Here is a 14,273-nt window from a genome sequence, read left to right as displayed (position 1 = left end):
CCGTGAATGAAGGGAAACAAGCAGATTCCAGATTCCTAGTGACATGGCCCCTCAGGCGTTAGCTAGGATAGTGTGGTGAGCGTACTGCAAGACCTTCGGTACACACACCACCAGATTATTTGACTTGTCGCTCTAACGAAGTAGGTGAGTGTCAGCAATATGTCTCGTGGTCTTATCGTGGCGTGTTTATCTTCTGCCGTTAGGTCAGATGATAGAAATGCCACTTGCACGCTTACAGTAGCACATTGAAGGTGACCAACTTTAAACAGAACTTGATTAATATTCACACACATTTATTAAAATAATAAAAAGCATAGGCGTTATGTAACTTTATTCTGGATGCGGTTCACAATAGACAATCTGATGTTCCTTTGGTCTTGGTACGTTAATCTTATTCTCACATATCTCTGATACTTGACAAAGTGTCTCTTCATTTATCTCTATGGCTATGTACAGGAATATGGTAATCTTATTAGATGCAGACTGAAACTCGACTATAGACTGGTACAGACAAATGCAGACCGGTACAGACTGGTGCAGACAAATGCAGACTGGTGCAGACAAATGCAGACTGAGTGATCAGAGGTCTGTACACTCATTATAATACCTCGCGCGTTCAGGTATCACTGCGCAAGTGTGATCCACGGGGAGAAAAGGTTCTACGTTAGCAGCAATCTCATTGGCTGTGTTACATATTAATATGCAGATCGGCGGAAGCAGAATTTGGTCCGTCTCTAAGGCAGCGCCATCTCGTAGTGCGGAGATGGACGTGTGCTGCGCCTGCGCTGTTGTGCTTAGAGGGGTGCGCTCTATTGGGAAAGTTGTGTACGCGCTGACTGTGCGGAACTATGTACACAACAGATGGATACCGGGGAAAAAGATCAGACAATGCCTGAAGGCCAATCAATACCGTGAATACGTGGAAGTTGTGTGTTTGGTTTTGGTTTTGCTTTTGTTTTGTTTTAGGGCACAAAAGGCAACTGGGGGTCGTACTCGCACAAGTCAAAACTGTAGAACACGTAGACAGAGAGGAGTTAAATAACAACAATAAGTCGGTCCAAATTTACATAAGAGAAGACAGCTAAAAACAGGCACGTGGAGAAAGGGCTAAAATAGACACCGTACAGAAAGGGAGGTCCAAAACTAAAAATTAAATGGCCTTCGACATGCTGCTTTGGCAGATAAAAAAATGAAACGCGGTCGACAGCCCGCGCGTCATTCGTAAAAGCGACCGATAACTCAGACGGCAAACCCAAGTGGGAAGGTAAACGGTTAAAATATGGGCATTTCATTAGGAAGTGGGGGACAGTTAAAACTTGGGCGCAATGTGTAGAAAGTGGTGGGGTAGCACCACTTATCAAATGACGATGGCTAAAAAGGCAGTGCCCAGTACGCAGCCTAGTTAAAATGACCTCCTCGCGGCGGAAGGCCCGAGAGGAGGTCGTGCAAGTCGCTGCATGAGGCTTAATAAGACTAAGCTTATTCCCATGAAGGTAGGACCAATGGCGATTGCGATGCCGAAGGGACACTACCCCCTGACAGGAGGCAATACAGGGATTATTGGAGGGAAGATAGGAACTCGTGGGCTAAGATAAGAGGAATCCAGCCTTAGCAGCAGCATCAGCAGCCTCGTTTCCTGGCAGACCGATATGACCAGAGACCCACAGAAACATTACACTGGCTCCATCAAGAGAGAGCAAGTGACAGTTTTTCTGGACCCACTGCACTAACGGATTGGCGGTGTACAGCGCACATAGACTTTGAAGGGCGCTGAGTGAGTCTGAGCAGAGGACACAACTGAAAAGGCTATGTCGCCAGATGTACTCTGTGGCCCGATTCAGGGCGAAGAGCTCGGCTGTAAATACTGAGCAACATGACGGAAGCCGTTATCGAAAGACACTGGCGCCAATTACGAAGCTACATCCGACCCCATGGTCAGTCTGAGAGCCATCAGTGTACGCAATGGTACTATCGCGAAGGTCGTGAAACTCAAAGCGATAGACCGAGGCTGGAATAGTGTCCTTAGGAAGCGGATGAAGGCCACGGTTAACATGGGCCGCTTCACGAAGCCAAGGTGCTAAAGGGTTCACACCCACCGCGAAAGTTGCAGGTAGTGTGAAGTTAAGCCACCGTAGCAAGTGCCGAAAGCGGATTCCAGGAGATAACAGAGGAGAGAGACGCGCCCCATACTGGCGATCAAAGGAGAAGGAGGCATAGGTTGGGTGGCCACGCTTGGCAGACAAACAGCATGCATACCTGCTGAGGAGAAAGTCACGGCAGTAGGACAGTGGCAGTTCATGAGCTTCCGACTCTCAACTGGGCTGATGTAAAAGGCGCCAGCTGCCAAATGGATGCCACGATGGTGGATAGTGTTGAGACGGCGTAAGATGGATGGACGTGCAGACGCGTAGACAAAACACTCATAGTCGAGTTTCGAACGGACAAGGGACCGGTGCAAATGGAGGAGGGTGGTTCATTGACAACCCAGGAAGTACCATTGAGGACACGTAGGACACTGAGGAACCGCATGCAGTGGCCTGCCAAGTAAGGCACACGGGAGGACCAAGGGAGTTTCGTATCGAGCATAAGCCCCAGGAATTTCGTAGTTTCAACGAACGAAACAGCAACAGGCCCTAGATGTAGTGCTGGTGGGAGAAACCAATTGCATCGCCAGAAATTCATACAGACGGTTTTGTCAGCGGGAAAGCGAAAGCCATTCTCGATGCTCCAGGAGTAAAGACGATCCAGACATCGCTGAAGACGCCGCTCAGTGATACAGGTCAAGGGAGAACTCCAATAGATAGAAAAATCGTCAACAAAAAGGGATCTGGATATGCCCTGCGGGAGACATGCCAGTATAGGATTAATGGCGATAACAAAGAGGACAACTCTCAGGATGGAACACTGAGGCACACTGTCTTTCTGGATAAAGGTGTCCGACAAGGCAGAACTCACAACCTCCTTGAAAACTTGGTCGTTTAAGCATTCCTGAAGGAAACAGGACAGGCGGCCACGGAAGCCACATGTATAAAGAGTACAGAGGATAACAGTTCTCCAGCAGGTGTCGTAGGGCTTCTTCAAAACGAAAGACACGGCCACAGTCTGGGATTTCAGCGGAAAACCATTCATGACATGGGTGGACAAAGTAACGAGATAGTCAACTGCAGAACGCCGTGCTCGAAATTCACACTGTGCCTTCGTCAGTAAATTGCGACACTCGAGCCACCATACTAGCCGGGCATGAATCATACGTTCTGTCTGTTGTGTTGGCAGAAGAGCCAACACCGTGTTGCAACTGCAGGCCGAAACGCACGCGTTTTAGCTCACGCAAGCTGGCGTGAGGAGAGAAGAACTATACTTACGTGAGGTCTGGAACATGACAAGGAATTAGAATTCAGAAAGCGGACGTAATTAGTTTGCTACTTAACTTTAATCCATTAATGATGAACGTCGCTCTTGACGGTACATGATTCACAATATTAACTGTTCAGCTTATAGTAACTGAATATGGCGCCTTGCTAGGTCGTAGCAAATGACGTAGCTGAAGGCTATGCTAAACTGTCGTCTCTGCAAATGAGAACGTATATAGACAGTGAACCATCGCTAGCAAAGTCGGCTGTACAACTGGGGCGAGTGCTAGGGAGTCTCTATAGACTAGACCTGCCGTGTGGCGGCGCTCGGTCAGCAAGCACTGATAGTGGCGACACGCGGGTCCGACGCATACTAACGGACCGCGGCCGATTTAAAGGCTACCACCTAGCAAGTGTGGTGTCTGACGATAACACCACACTGTCACCTTGCAAACGCAGCTGGTGAGAGAGATGGGGTGGTAGCTAGAAGGAAGGTTTTCGTCCTTACCGGCCTTAGGTGTGAGTATGACGGTGGCTTCACGCCAGTGTCTGGGAAATGTGCCCTCTGCCCAGATGTAGTTGAACCAGAAAGTGCGTGTCCGCAAGAGGAAGGTGCTGCAACATCTGAATGTGGACTGCGTCTTGCCGTAGGGTAGATTACCTTGATGAACTAAGGACATGATCTAGCTCCCTCATAGTAAAGGCGGCACTGTAGCACTCACGATTCGGAGAAGAGGGAGGTATCACCCGAGCCTCCTCCGCTCGTTTTGGTTGCAGGAAGGCAGGGTGATGGGAAGAGTTCGAAATGTCCGCAGTATGGCGGCCCAAAGTGTTGGAGATAGCAATGGGGTTACCATGACATCGTTTGCTACTGTCAGGCCAGAAATTGGGGCATGGACCTTGGCCCCAAAGAGCCTTCGGGGGTTGGCTCACACGACAAAGGAAGGAGTGGAACTGTCAAAAAACTAGTGAATGAAATCTAGCTAGCTATTTTGCTATCCCGAAGAACGTGACGATACTTTGCACGCATCTGTTTATAATGAATGCAGTTTTCCGTCGTAGGACTACGGTTAAAAACTGGGAGAGCACGTCTCTGTGCTCGTATAGCATGGTGTCGGCGTGCCCCAGTCCACCAAGGGACTGGGACACGATGTGGTACAGAGGAAGTGCGAGGAATGGAACGTTCAGCAGCAGTAAGGATAACTTTTGTGATAAGTACCACGTGGTCAAAACAACTGGAGAAATCTTGTTCTTCGAAGGTCGCCAGGGAGGAGTACAGCTGCCAGTCAGCCTTAGTAAGCTGCCTTTTGGGAGTGTACACAGATGGGGTAGGAGTCAGCAAACGGATAGCACACGGGAAATGGTCGCTCGAGTAGGTGTCAGAAACAACGGACCATTCAAGAGGATGGGCAAGCTGGGCAGTGCAGAAGGATAGATCCAAATGGGAATATGTGAGTGAGGAGTGGGAAAGGAAAGTGGGTGCTCCAGTATTAAGGCATAAGGGGATGACGCCCATTAAAGTCACCGAGTAGCGAAAATGGCGGAGGCAGCTGGCCAATAAGCTGAATGAAGTCTGTCCTGGTGACATCGAATGACGGAGGAACATAAATGACGCAGAGGAAAAACATTAGGTGGGGAAGGAAAAGGCGAACTGCAACAGCTTGAAGATGGGTAGTCTGGGAGATGGATTGACTATGAATATAATCTTGTACGTGCAGCATGACACCCTCATGAGATGGAATGCCGACCTCAGGCGGAAGGTCAAAACGAACCGGTAAGAGATGTGAAAGCCCAAAGTGATCATGAAGGCACAATTTCGTTTCCAGAAGGCAGATTACAAGGGAACACTGTGACGCTAAAAGCAGCTGTAAATCCGCATTGTGGGACTGATGGCCGCCAACGTTCCATTGGAGGAGAGTCATGATGAGGAAGAGATATAGGGGTGTCACCTCGCTGGCTGCCGAGTGACAGGTTGTGAAGAGTCGCTGCTACAGGATACAGAAGCAGAAGGATCCTGCCACATGGCTCCACAGAAGCATCGGCTTCCTTGTTCAGTCGGTCTGTGGAGTCCAACGCTGAAAAACGGTTGGTGGTGCGCGCCGTCGACGCGGAGGCTGGCCAGGCTAAGGTATCACGTGGCGACACTACCGAAGAGGATCTTCGAGTCGGCGAGGGAGAAGACCGTTTGCCTAGGGTGGACTTCTTTCAGCCTCTCCAGTTAGAGGAAGACTCGGGTGTTGTTTGGCTGAAGGGATGTGGGAAGTCTTCACGGGAGTATTCCTTCTGTCCTTTCCAGCCTACTGGTTGTGTAGATGGTGGCCTCACCCCTTGAGGTAATAGTTTGATGGCTTGTTGCACATCTGGACGGAGGGATGGCGATGCTACCTTCACACTGGGCCATTTCACAACCTCAGAGCAGAACTGTAGGTCGCATGTCTGCGTGGCCATGTCCTTCATGCAGCGAGGGGTAACAAGAACAGAACTATAAGTGCCAGACGGGAGAATGCCGGTTTTGCGACTAGCCAACAACTTTCGAGCAAGTGGGTAAGGCTTTTGTTTCTTTACCCGGATTTCTTGGACGGCCCGCTCATCAAGATACAGTGGGGAGGACAATCCCGAGAGGAGGCAGCATGGCCACCACTGCAGTTGATACTGTGGGGAGAAGGTGGCGGACAATCGCCCTCGTGCGCATCCCTACCACAGTTTACACATTTGGCTGGGTGTCGACAAGACGTTCTAGTGTGGTTGAAACGATGACACTGGTAGCAGCGCATCAGGTTCAGAATGTATGGCCGTACTGTGATAATTTCATAGCCTGCTTTGATGAAAGCACTGCTCCATCAAAGGTGAGAAAAAAGAGTGCAGCAATGACTCCCTGATCAGAGAGGTAAGATTGGATTTCGCCCTAGGTTAGACTGTTGAGCAGCCTACTCTAAATAACACCAGGGGAAGAATTCGAAGTTCTATGAGCCTCACCACGAACAGGGTAGCCGTGGTGAAGTAAGGCGGCAAGCAGTTGCACTTGATAATCAGAAGTGGTCTCCTAAAGCAAAGTGCCATTCTGTAAACGAGTGCAGGATTTCACAGGGTCGGCAATTGCATCAGCACCTTTCTGAATAATAAACGGATTTACCATGGTGAAGGACTGAGCGACTTCAGTACGTGAGACCACGAGGAACCGTGGTGCAGCAGGAAGGGTCACTGAATCATTAGCGTCGTTACGTTTACGTTTCGCAGACACTGATTGTGAAGATGATTGACTCATTGCGGGAAGTTCCCCCATGATTGCCAGCGTCTTCGATGACACGCTTCTTGCAACTGGGGCCCCCTTCACAAGGGGGCGCACCCGCCTTAGGTGATGGTTCACACCTACCGAACACCTGTCAGAGAGACCAATCGGCAATTTGGGAAGGTTGTAGCTGAGACAATCACCCCTCGCTAGGACAGGCCTGTAGCGGGGTGTGCTTACGAACCTACCTCTCGACCCTGGGCTCAGAATTACTCGTTACCAAGTCACCTGTTACGCGTCAGACGCGTGGGCCGGCCTTCAGGAACGCACAGGGAGGAAGAATTGAAAGAGGAACCTCAAACGCTGAAGCGGGGAAACGAGAGGAGAAGGGAGACAAGCAAAGGAAAATGGAACGGAAAACAATGGCGAGACTGTTCTTATGTCAGCGACTGACAATGCGGAACATTCCCAATAACACCCTAGATAATTTCTCCAAGGGAGGGGAAAAAAGTAGCAAGAGCATAGACATGCAGCACGGAAAGGAAAGATGCTGCAAAGGCTGGGGCCCCGTGGTAGCCAAGCACGAACCCGCCAAAGAGTGGTGAGCCACCTATGGGGAAGGGGGAGGGGGGAGGGGGGGGGGAGGGGGAAGTTATGGGGAGGAAGGGCAGGCACCGTTTCTCTAATAAACATTTTTTTGCCTTTAAAATTTTTCAACTTTAATAAATTGATTTTAAAACAGTAAGTGAACATTCATTATCATGAACAGCCAGATCCTCAATATAGTTTCTTAATGAAGGTTACTGAAGCATTATTTAACGAAGTCTCTTGAATAATAACCGATCAGAGAACAGCTCTCAGTATCAATCCACAACGCTTCATTCTCAAAATCCCTTTCTAAGCAAAGGAGAAAAATACAAATCGCATAATGCAAGGTTAAAGAAATGATTCTAACGCCACATGGCAATACCAAAATTTTCCTAGATATCACCTGCGTCCTCCAAAGGCAGTAAAATATTGATTACTATCAACGTACACTCAAACCCCATAGCTTGGACGACGCACACCGTATCACAAAATATTTTCCTTCCTTTTAAACTCTTTACACCATAAACCTCTCAACATGTGATGCATACTACACCCAACGAATTATGACAAACAAGTGTAGATGTTACAATTAACCAGGTATGTAACTCTTTTCCTTTCAAAATAAATCAAAACGCACACAAATCAAGTCTTAAGCTCTGTGGTGACATCCCTTAAAGGAAAAATATATAATACATATCTTTTGATTTCACATGCGGCATGGGAAAGATCTTCCACGATGTACGAAACGTTAACAGGGCGCAACCCACTTACACAACTTGCATGCTGGGATTAGCCTATATGTCGATATGGATGCGGCTCGTAAATCTTAGACCGGGTGAGGTAGTAGATGCGGTACTACTGAGCACTTCGAGTATACCGCACAGCACCAAACAGCAGTACGGTGGGGCAGACAAGAGATAAATCAACAACTGTTGCAAGGCAACCTCAGCAAAGGCAGTAAGAAAATATTTTGGGTTTTAAACTCTTGGGATGGCCACACCAAACCACAGAATGACGTCCCAAGCTAAGTTAAGAAAATACTATCGGTGATTTGGCCACGACAAGCAGAAGCGTAAAATTCCATAAGAAGTGAACTGCAATGAACACGATTCATAAGCATCCGACTGAAAAGCTCCACAGTCAGTCTTTCCATTACTATAAACAGTTAACAGTACCTCCAAAGTTCACTCGTGGTCACTACCATAGTGTGAAATTACTCGTTATAACTGTACATAACAGAGTTGGACACGTTGGGTCCCGACTTAGGTTTCTTAATAAGGCAAGCAGTGATTCGGTCCCTCACTTGGACCCACCTTCGATACAAAGCATCATTTACTTTGAAGCAGCTAAATAGATGGCAATGCCGATATCGATGCTCTCCTCCCAAGCAGCGCTCTAACTGGAGACTGCAGCACCGAAGCAAAGCTTGCACCTCTCACAAGTCTGATATACGCACCACCAGCGTGCACCTTTTAAAATCCTGATGTTCATCTCATATACCAAACCTGCCGCATTTATTCGTTGGAATCCAAGGGCAGAACCACGTAATCACTTCTCAGCCTCGAATGACCACACGATGACCACCATCGGGACAACACCGGCTCCCCAAACTAGGATCTTCGAGCCCACTTCGTTCCGTCCCCAACCGACTCCTTTCGCGAGGCACACAGACCAAGCGGCCTTGCCCTCCGACTCCTACGTCACTCCTCCCGCACAGTCCAGAGCTAACGCACAGCAATCGTGTTCTTCCTCGTTCTGTCGTCTCGCGGCGCGCGGGAAGCCAACTCGCCAGAGACATGCGGCGACCAGGCACTCCAATCCGATCTCGATATTGACATCGCGGCAAGTACTGAGAAGGCGGGTGATTTCAGAAACAAAACAAAAAAAAAGAAATTAAATAGCGAGCCGTACCGGCTCACCTAGATTTCCGTAAAGCAGTCGACACTGTGCCCCACACTTGACAGTTGCCGAAGACCCTGGCATACGGAACAGGTTGACGGATATGTTAGTGGGACGAAGACCTCTTAAGTAACAGAATCCCGCACGTGTTCTGGGACAGCGAGTTTTCATTAGAGGCAAGGTATCGTCAGGAGTATTCGATGGAAGTGGGAAGTGCGACAGGATCATTTTCGTTCTCTGTGTACATAAATCATCTAACAGATAGGGATAGCAGCTCTATGCGACTGTTTTTCTGATGATGCTGTGCTGCGGTGAAAATGTCGTCATTGCGTTGACTGTAGGAGGATACAGCATGACTTTAAATGATTTTTTATTTGGTGTGATAGATGCTCTAAATGTAAATAAATGGAAGTTAATGCAGATGAGCGTAAAAGAATTGTACTCTTCGAATAGAGTAGCCTTGTTCGTGGTGTGCTGATTCACAGAGACATGACGATTAAATATCTCGCCATAAGACTGCAAAACTACATGATATCCCCTATGAAATCGCGTCCTGTACGGGTACCGCCTTTTGCTACTGATCAAAACGTCCTTGGCCCCGTTTTAGAACCCAGACACTGCTTAAATTTTGCATAAAAATCAATAACATTTATCAGTAGTGGTGTCTGTAGGCTCCAGGTATAAGGCGACACCCTCGTTCTGCTAACGGCCTTGTCAAAGAGAGTGGAGGATTGTACAAAGTTTCAGGGCAACCTCATCCACCTGACTCTGAGAAATGTTGTCAAGAGGCAGATGAATCAGCAGTGATCAACGACATGTGGATGGAGAGGAGAGTGGAAATCACTGCATTAAATACACATGATGTTTACCCACAGGACATGTGGGTTGTAATTGAAAAAGCAGTATGATAATTTCTCCATTTGCAAAAGACTCTGGATCAGCTCACCATACTGATCTCTGGGAGGGGAGTACCAAGGGGATGGCAACTATTAGAAAATGACTGAATAACCAAAGAATTCGGTACATACTATGAATCGGTGCGTGGGGCGTCAGAAGTTTGAATGTGACAGGGAAGCTAGCAAATCTGAAAAGGGAAACGCAATGGCTCAAATTATACAGGGTCGTTCATTGATAGTGACCGGGCCAAATATCTCACGAAATAAGCATCAAACAAAAACACTACAAAGAACTAAACTCGTCTAGCTTAAAGGGGGAAACCAGATGGCGCTATGGTTGGCCGCTAGATGCCGCTGCCATAGTTCGAACGGATACCAACTGCGTTTTTTAAAAAATTGGAACACCCATTTTTATTACATATTCGTGTAGTACGTAAAGAAATATGAATGTTTTAGTTGGACCACTTTTTTCGCTTTGTGATAGATGGCGCTGTAATAGTCACAAACGTATAAGTACGTGGTATCACGTAACATTCCGCCAATGAGGACGGTATTTGCTTCGTGGTACATTACCCTTGTTAAAATAGACCGTTTACCAACTGCGGAAAAGGTCGACATCGTGTTGACGTATGGCTATTGTGATCAAAATGCCTAACGGGCGTGTGCTACGTATGCTGCTCGGTATCCTGGACGACATCATCCAAGTGTCCGGACCGTTCGCCGGATAGTTATGTTATTTAAGGAAACAGGAAGTGTTCAGCCACATGTGAAACGTCAGCCACGACCTGCAACAAATGATGATGCCCAAGTATGTGTTTTAGCTGCTGTCACGGCTAATCCGCATATTAGTAGCAGACAAACTGCGCGAGAATCGGGAATCTTAGAAACGTCGGTGTTGAGAATGCTACATCAACATCGATTGCACCCGTACCATATTTCTATGCACCAGGAATTGCATGGCGACGATGAGAGAAATTACGGGACGATGACAAATATTTTGCACGCATTCTACTTAACCACGAAGCGTCATTCACCAACAGCGGTAACAGAAACCGGCATAATATGCACTATTGGGCAACGGAATATCCACGATGGCTGCGACAAGTGGAACATCAGCGGCCTTGGCGGGTTAATGTATGGTACGGCATTATGGGAGGAAGGATAATTGGCCCCCATTTTATAGATGGCAATCTAAATGGTGCAATGTATGCTGATTTCCTACGTAATGTTCTATCAATGTTACTACAAGATGTTTCACTGCATGGCAGAATGGCGATGTACTTCAAACATGATGGATATCCGGCACACAGCTCGCGTGCGGTTGAAGCGGTATTGAATAGCATATTTCGTGACAGGTGGATTGGTCTCGAAGCATCATACTACGGCCCGCACGTTCACCGGATCTGACGTCCCGGATTTCTTTCTCTGGGGAAAGTTGAAGGATATTTGCTATCGTGATCCACCGAAAACGCCTGACAACATGCGTCAGCGCATTGTCGTTGCATGTGCGAACATTACGGAAGGCGAACTACTCGCTGTTGAGAGGAATGTAGTTACACGTATTGCCGAATCCATTGAGATTGACGGACATCATTTTGAGCATTTATTGCATTAATATGGTATTTACAGATAATCGCTCTGTAACAGTATGCATTCTCAGAAATGAGAAGTTCACAGAGGTACATGTATCACATTGGAACAACCGAAATAAAATGTTCAAAGGTACCTACGTTCTGTATTTTAATTTAAAAAACCTACCTGTTGCCAACTGTTCGTCTAAAATTGTAAGCCATATGTTTGTGACTATTACAGTGCCATCTATCGCAAAGCGAAAAAAGTGGTCCAACTAAAGCATTCATATTTCTTTACGTACTACACGAATATGTAATAAAAAATGGGTGTTCCTATTTAAAAAAAACGCAGTTGATATCCGTTTGATATACGGCAGCGCCATCTAGCGGGCCAACCATAGCGCCATCTGGTTTCCACCTTCAAGCTAGACAAGTTTCGTTCTGTTTGACGCTTATTTCGTGAGATATTTGGCCCGGTCACGGTCAATGGAGCACCCTGTATATGGTGAGGTTCAACGAAGCGAAATTACAAGAAGACAAATATTTTTTGTCAGATGACTAATATCAGCACTAGCAGAAAATGGGATAATGGGGCTGTGATTCGTTGGGAATAGCGAAGTGGGGCAGAGAGTGACTTACTGCAAGAATTTCAGATATAGTTGTTCTAACCATAATTCAGAGCAGACCAAGAAGCGTTCAGGTATGCATGACAGCGTCACAAGTAGAAGATGAAGAACTAGAGAAAGTATATGAAGGTAATGAGTAATTGAATTTGTAGAAGTAGAAAATACTGTGATAATCGTGGGAGAGTGGAATGCGTAATAGGGGAAAGAAAAGAAGAAATATTTGCTGGTGGTAGAAATGAGAGAGAAGGACTAATCGAATTATGCAACAAATTTCATCTGGTAAAAGCAAATTCACTGTTAAAAAATCACGGATGGAGGACTACTTGGAAAAGACCTGGAAATACGGCAATATTCTAGGTAGTTTATAACATGGCCAGACAGATTACGAAATTAGATACTGTGTTGTGAGGCGTACCCAGGAGCAGATACTGACTCAGATCACAGTTTAATCATTGTCAAGAGTAGGCTGAATTTTAGGAGACTCGTCTGGAAGAATCAATGCACGAAGCAGTGGGATAGTGAAGTCCTCAGGAGTGATGAGATGCGTGTGAAGCTCTCTGAGACTATAGATACTGTGATAATGAATACCAGAGTATCCACTTCGGTTGAAGAGAAAGGACCAGGAAGACATGATTAGAGAAATTAGGGTTCGATCAGTGGCATATAGCAAGCGGTTTTCCTTTCGCTCCATCTGGGAGTGAAACAGGAGACGGAATAATTGTTCAAAAAAATGTTCAAATGTGTGTGAAATCTTATGGGACTTAACTGCTAAGGTCATCAGTCCCTAAGCTTACACACTACTTAACCTAAATTATCCTACGGACAAACACACACACCCATGCCCGAGGGAGGACTCGAACCTCCGCCGGGACCAGCCGCACAGCCCATGACTGCAGCGCCCCAGACCGCTCGACGAATCCCGCGCGGCAACGGAATAATTAGCAGCTCTACAAGGTGCACCGTGTAATGGCCTGCAGATTATGTACAGGGAATAGACAAAATACTACGAACACCTTTACTCACTTAGGAATGGTTTATTAATAACGGATTTGCCCGAAATACAGCAGCGATTCTTCTTGGAATACTGGCATTAAATCATTATGTAGTCTCCAGTGGAATGTAATGCCACTCTTCAGTCAGAACCTCTTCTAACTTCTGTAGTGACGGGGGAAGTGGAAATCTGCTCCGGAGTCTGCGCTTCGATTGCACCCACAAGGGTTCGATAATATTCAAGTCCGGGGACTGCGCTGACCAGGGGAAGACGCTGAAGTTTAGTTGCATGCTCGTCGTACCATGACTGTACTGTACTGCCTGAGTGAATGGATGCATTATCGTCCTGAAATATGGCACCATATTCGGGGAACAACATTTAAATCGTGGGGTGTACCTGATTACCTAAAATATTCACGTAATACTTGGCTCTAACATGGCCATTAAGAGAAATGATGGGACCAGTAGAATACCATGATATGGTTGCCCATACCATCACATTTCCATCCCCATGTTTAATCACTAGAATCAGGCAATAATGATGTAGGCGTCTTTTGCCGTTCTCCAGACGCAAACCCGGCCCGATGTCGGAAACAGCGAAAACGTAGACTCATTGGACCGTACGACGTGTTTCCACTGATCAGCCGTCCAGGATTTATGCTCCTGATACCAAATTTTACACTTCTTTGCATTGGTTGTCGTTAATAATGGTTTCGGTATAGCAGCTTGTCCTTAAATATTCGCTTTATGGAGTTCTCGGCGGACAGCATCGATAGATACGGGGTCTCTATGATGGCTATTGAGCGCTGCAGTCACTTTAGCTGCCGCAGTTTTGCGTTGTTTTGACACAGTTCTTGCTAGCCTTCGGCGATCTATGTTATTTAGTTTTGATTTGCGCCCACTATTATATTTACACATTGATGTCGTTCCATGTTTTGTGAAGGCTGTCATGACTGTTTAAACAGTTGACCTAGAAATATTCAACAAGTTGGCTGTGTTGGTTACTGATACTCCAGCTAATTGGCTTCCACAAATTCCCTCTTTGCAACTCTGTTAGGTCTTTGACCTAGAAATATTCAACAAGCTGACTGTGTTGGTTACTGATACTCCAGCTAATTGGCTTC

Source organism: Schistocerca serialis, chromosome 6, assembly GCF_023864345.2.
Source record: "Schistocerca serialis cubense isolate TAMUIC-IGC-003099 chromosome 6, iqSchSeri2.2, whole genome shotgun sequence".
In the NCBI taxonomy this organism is placed as follows: Eukaryota; Metazoa; Arthropoda; class Insecta; order Orthoptera; family Acrididae; genus Schistocerca; species Schistocerca serialis.
The sequence above is the reverse complement of the archived record's forward strand: the minus strand, read 5'-3'. Positions refer to the sequence as shown.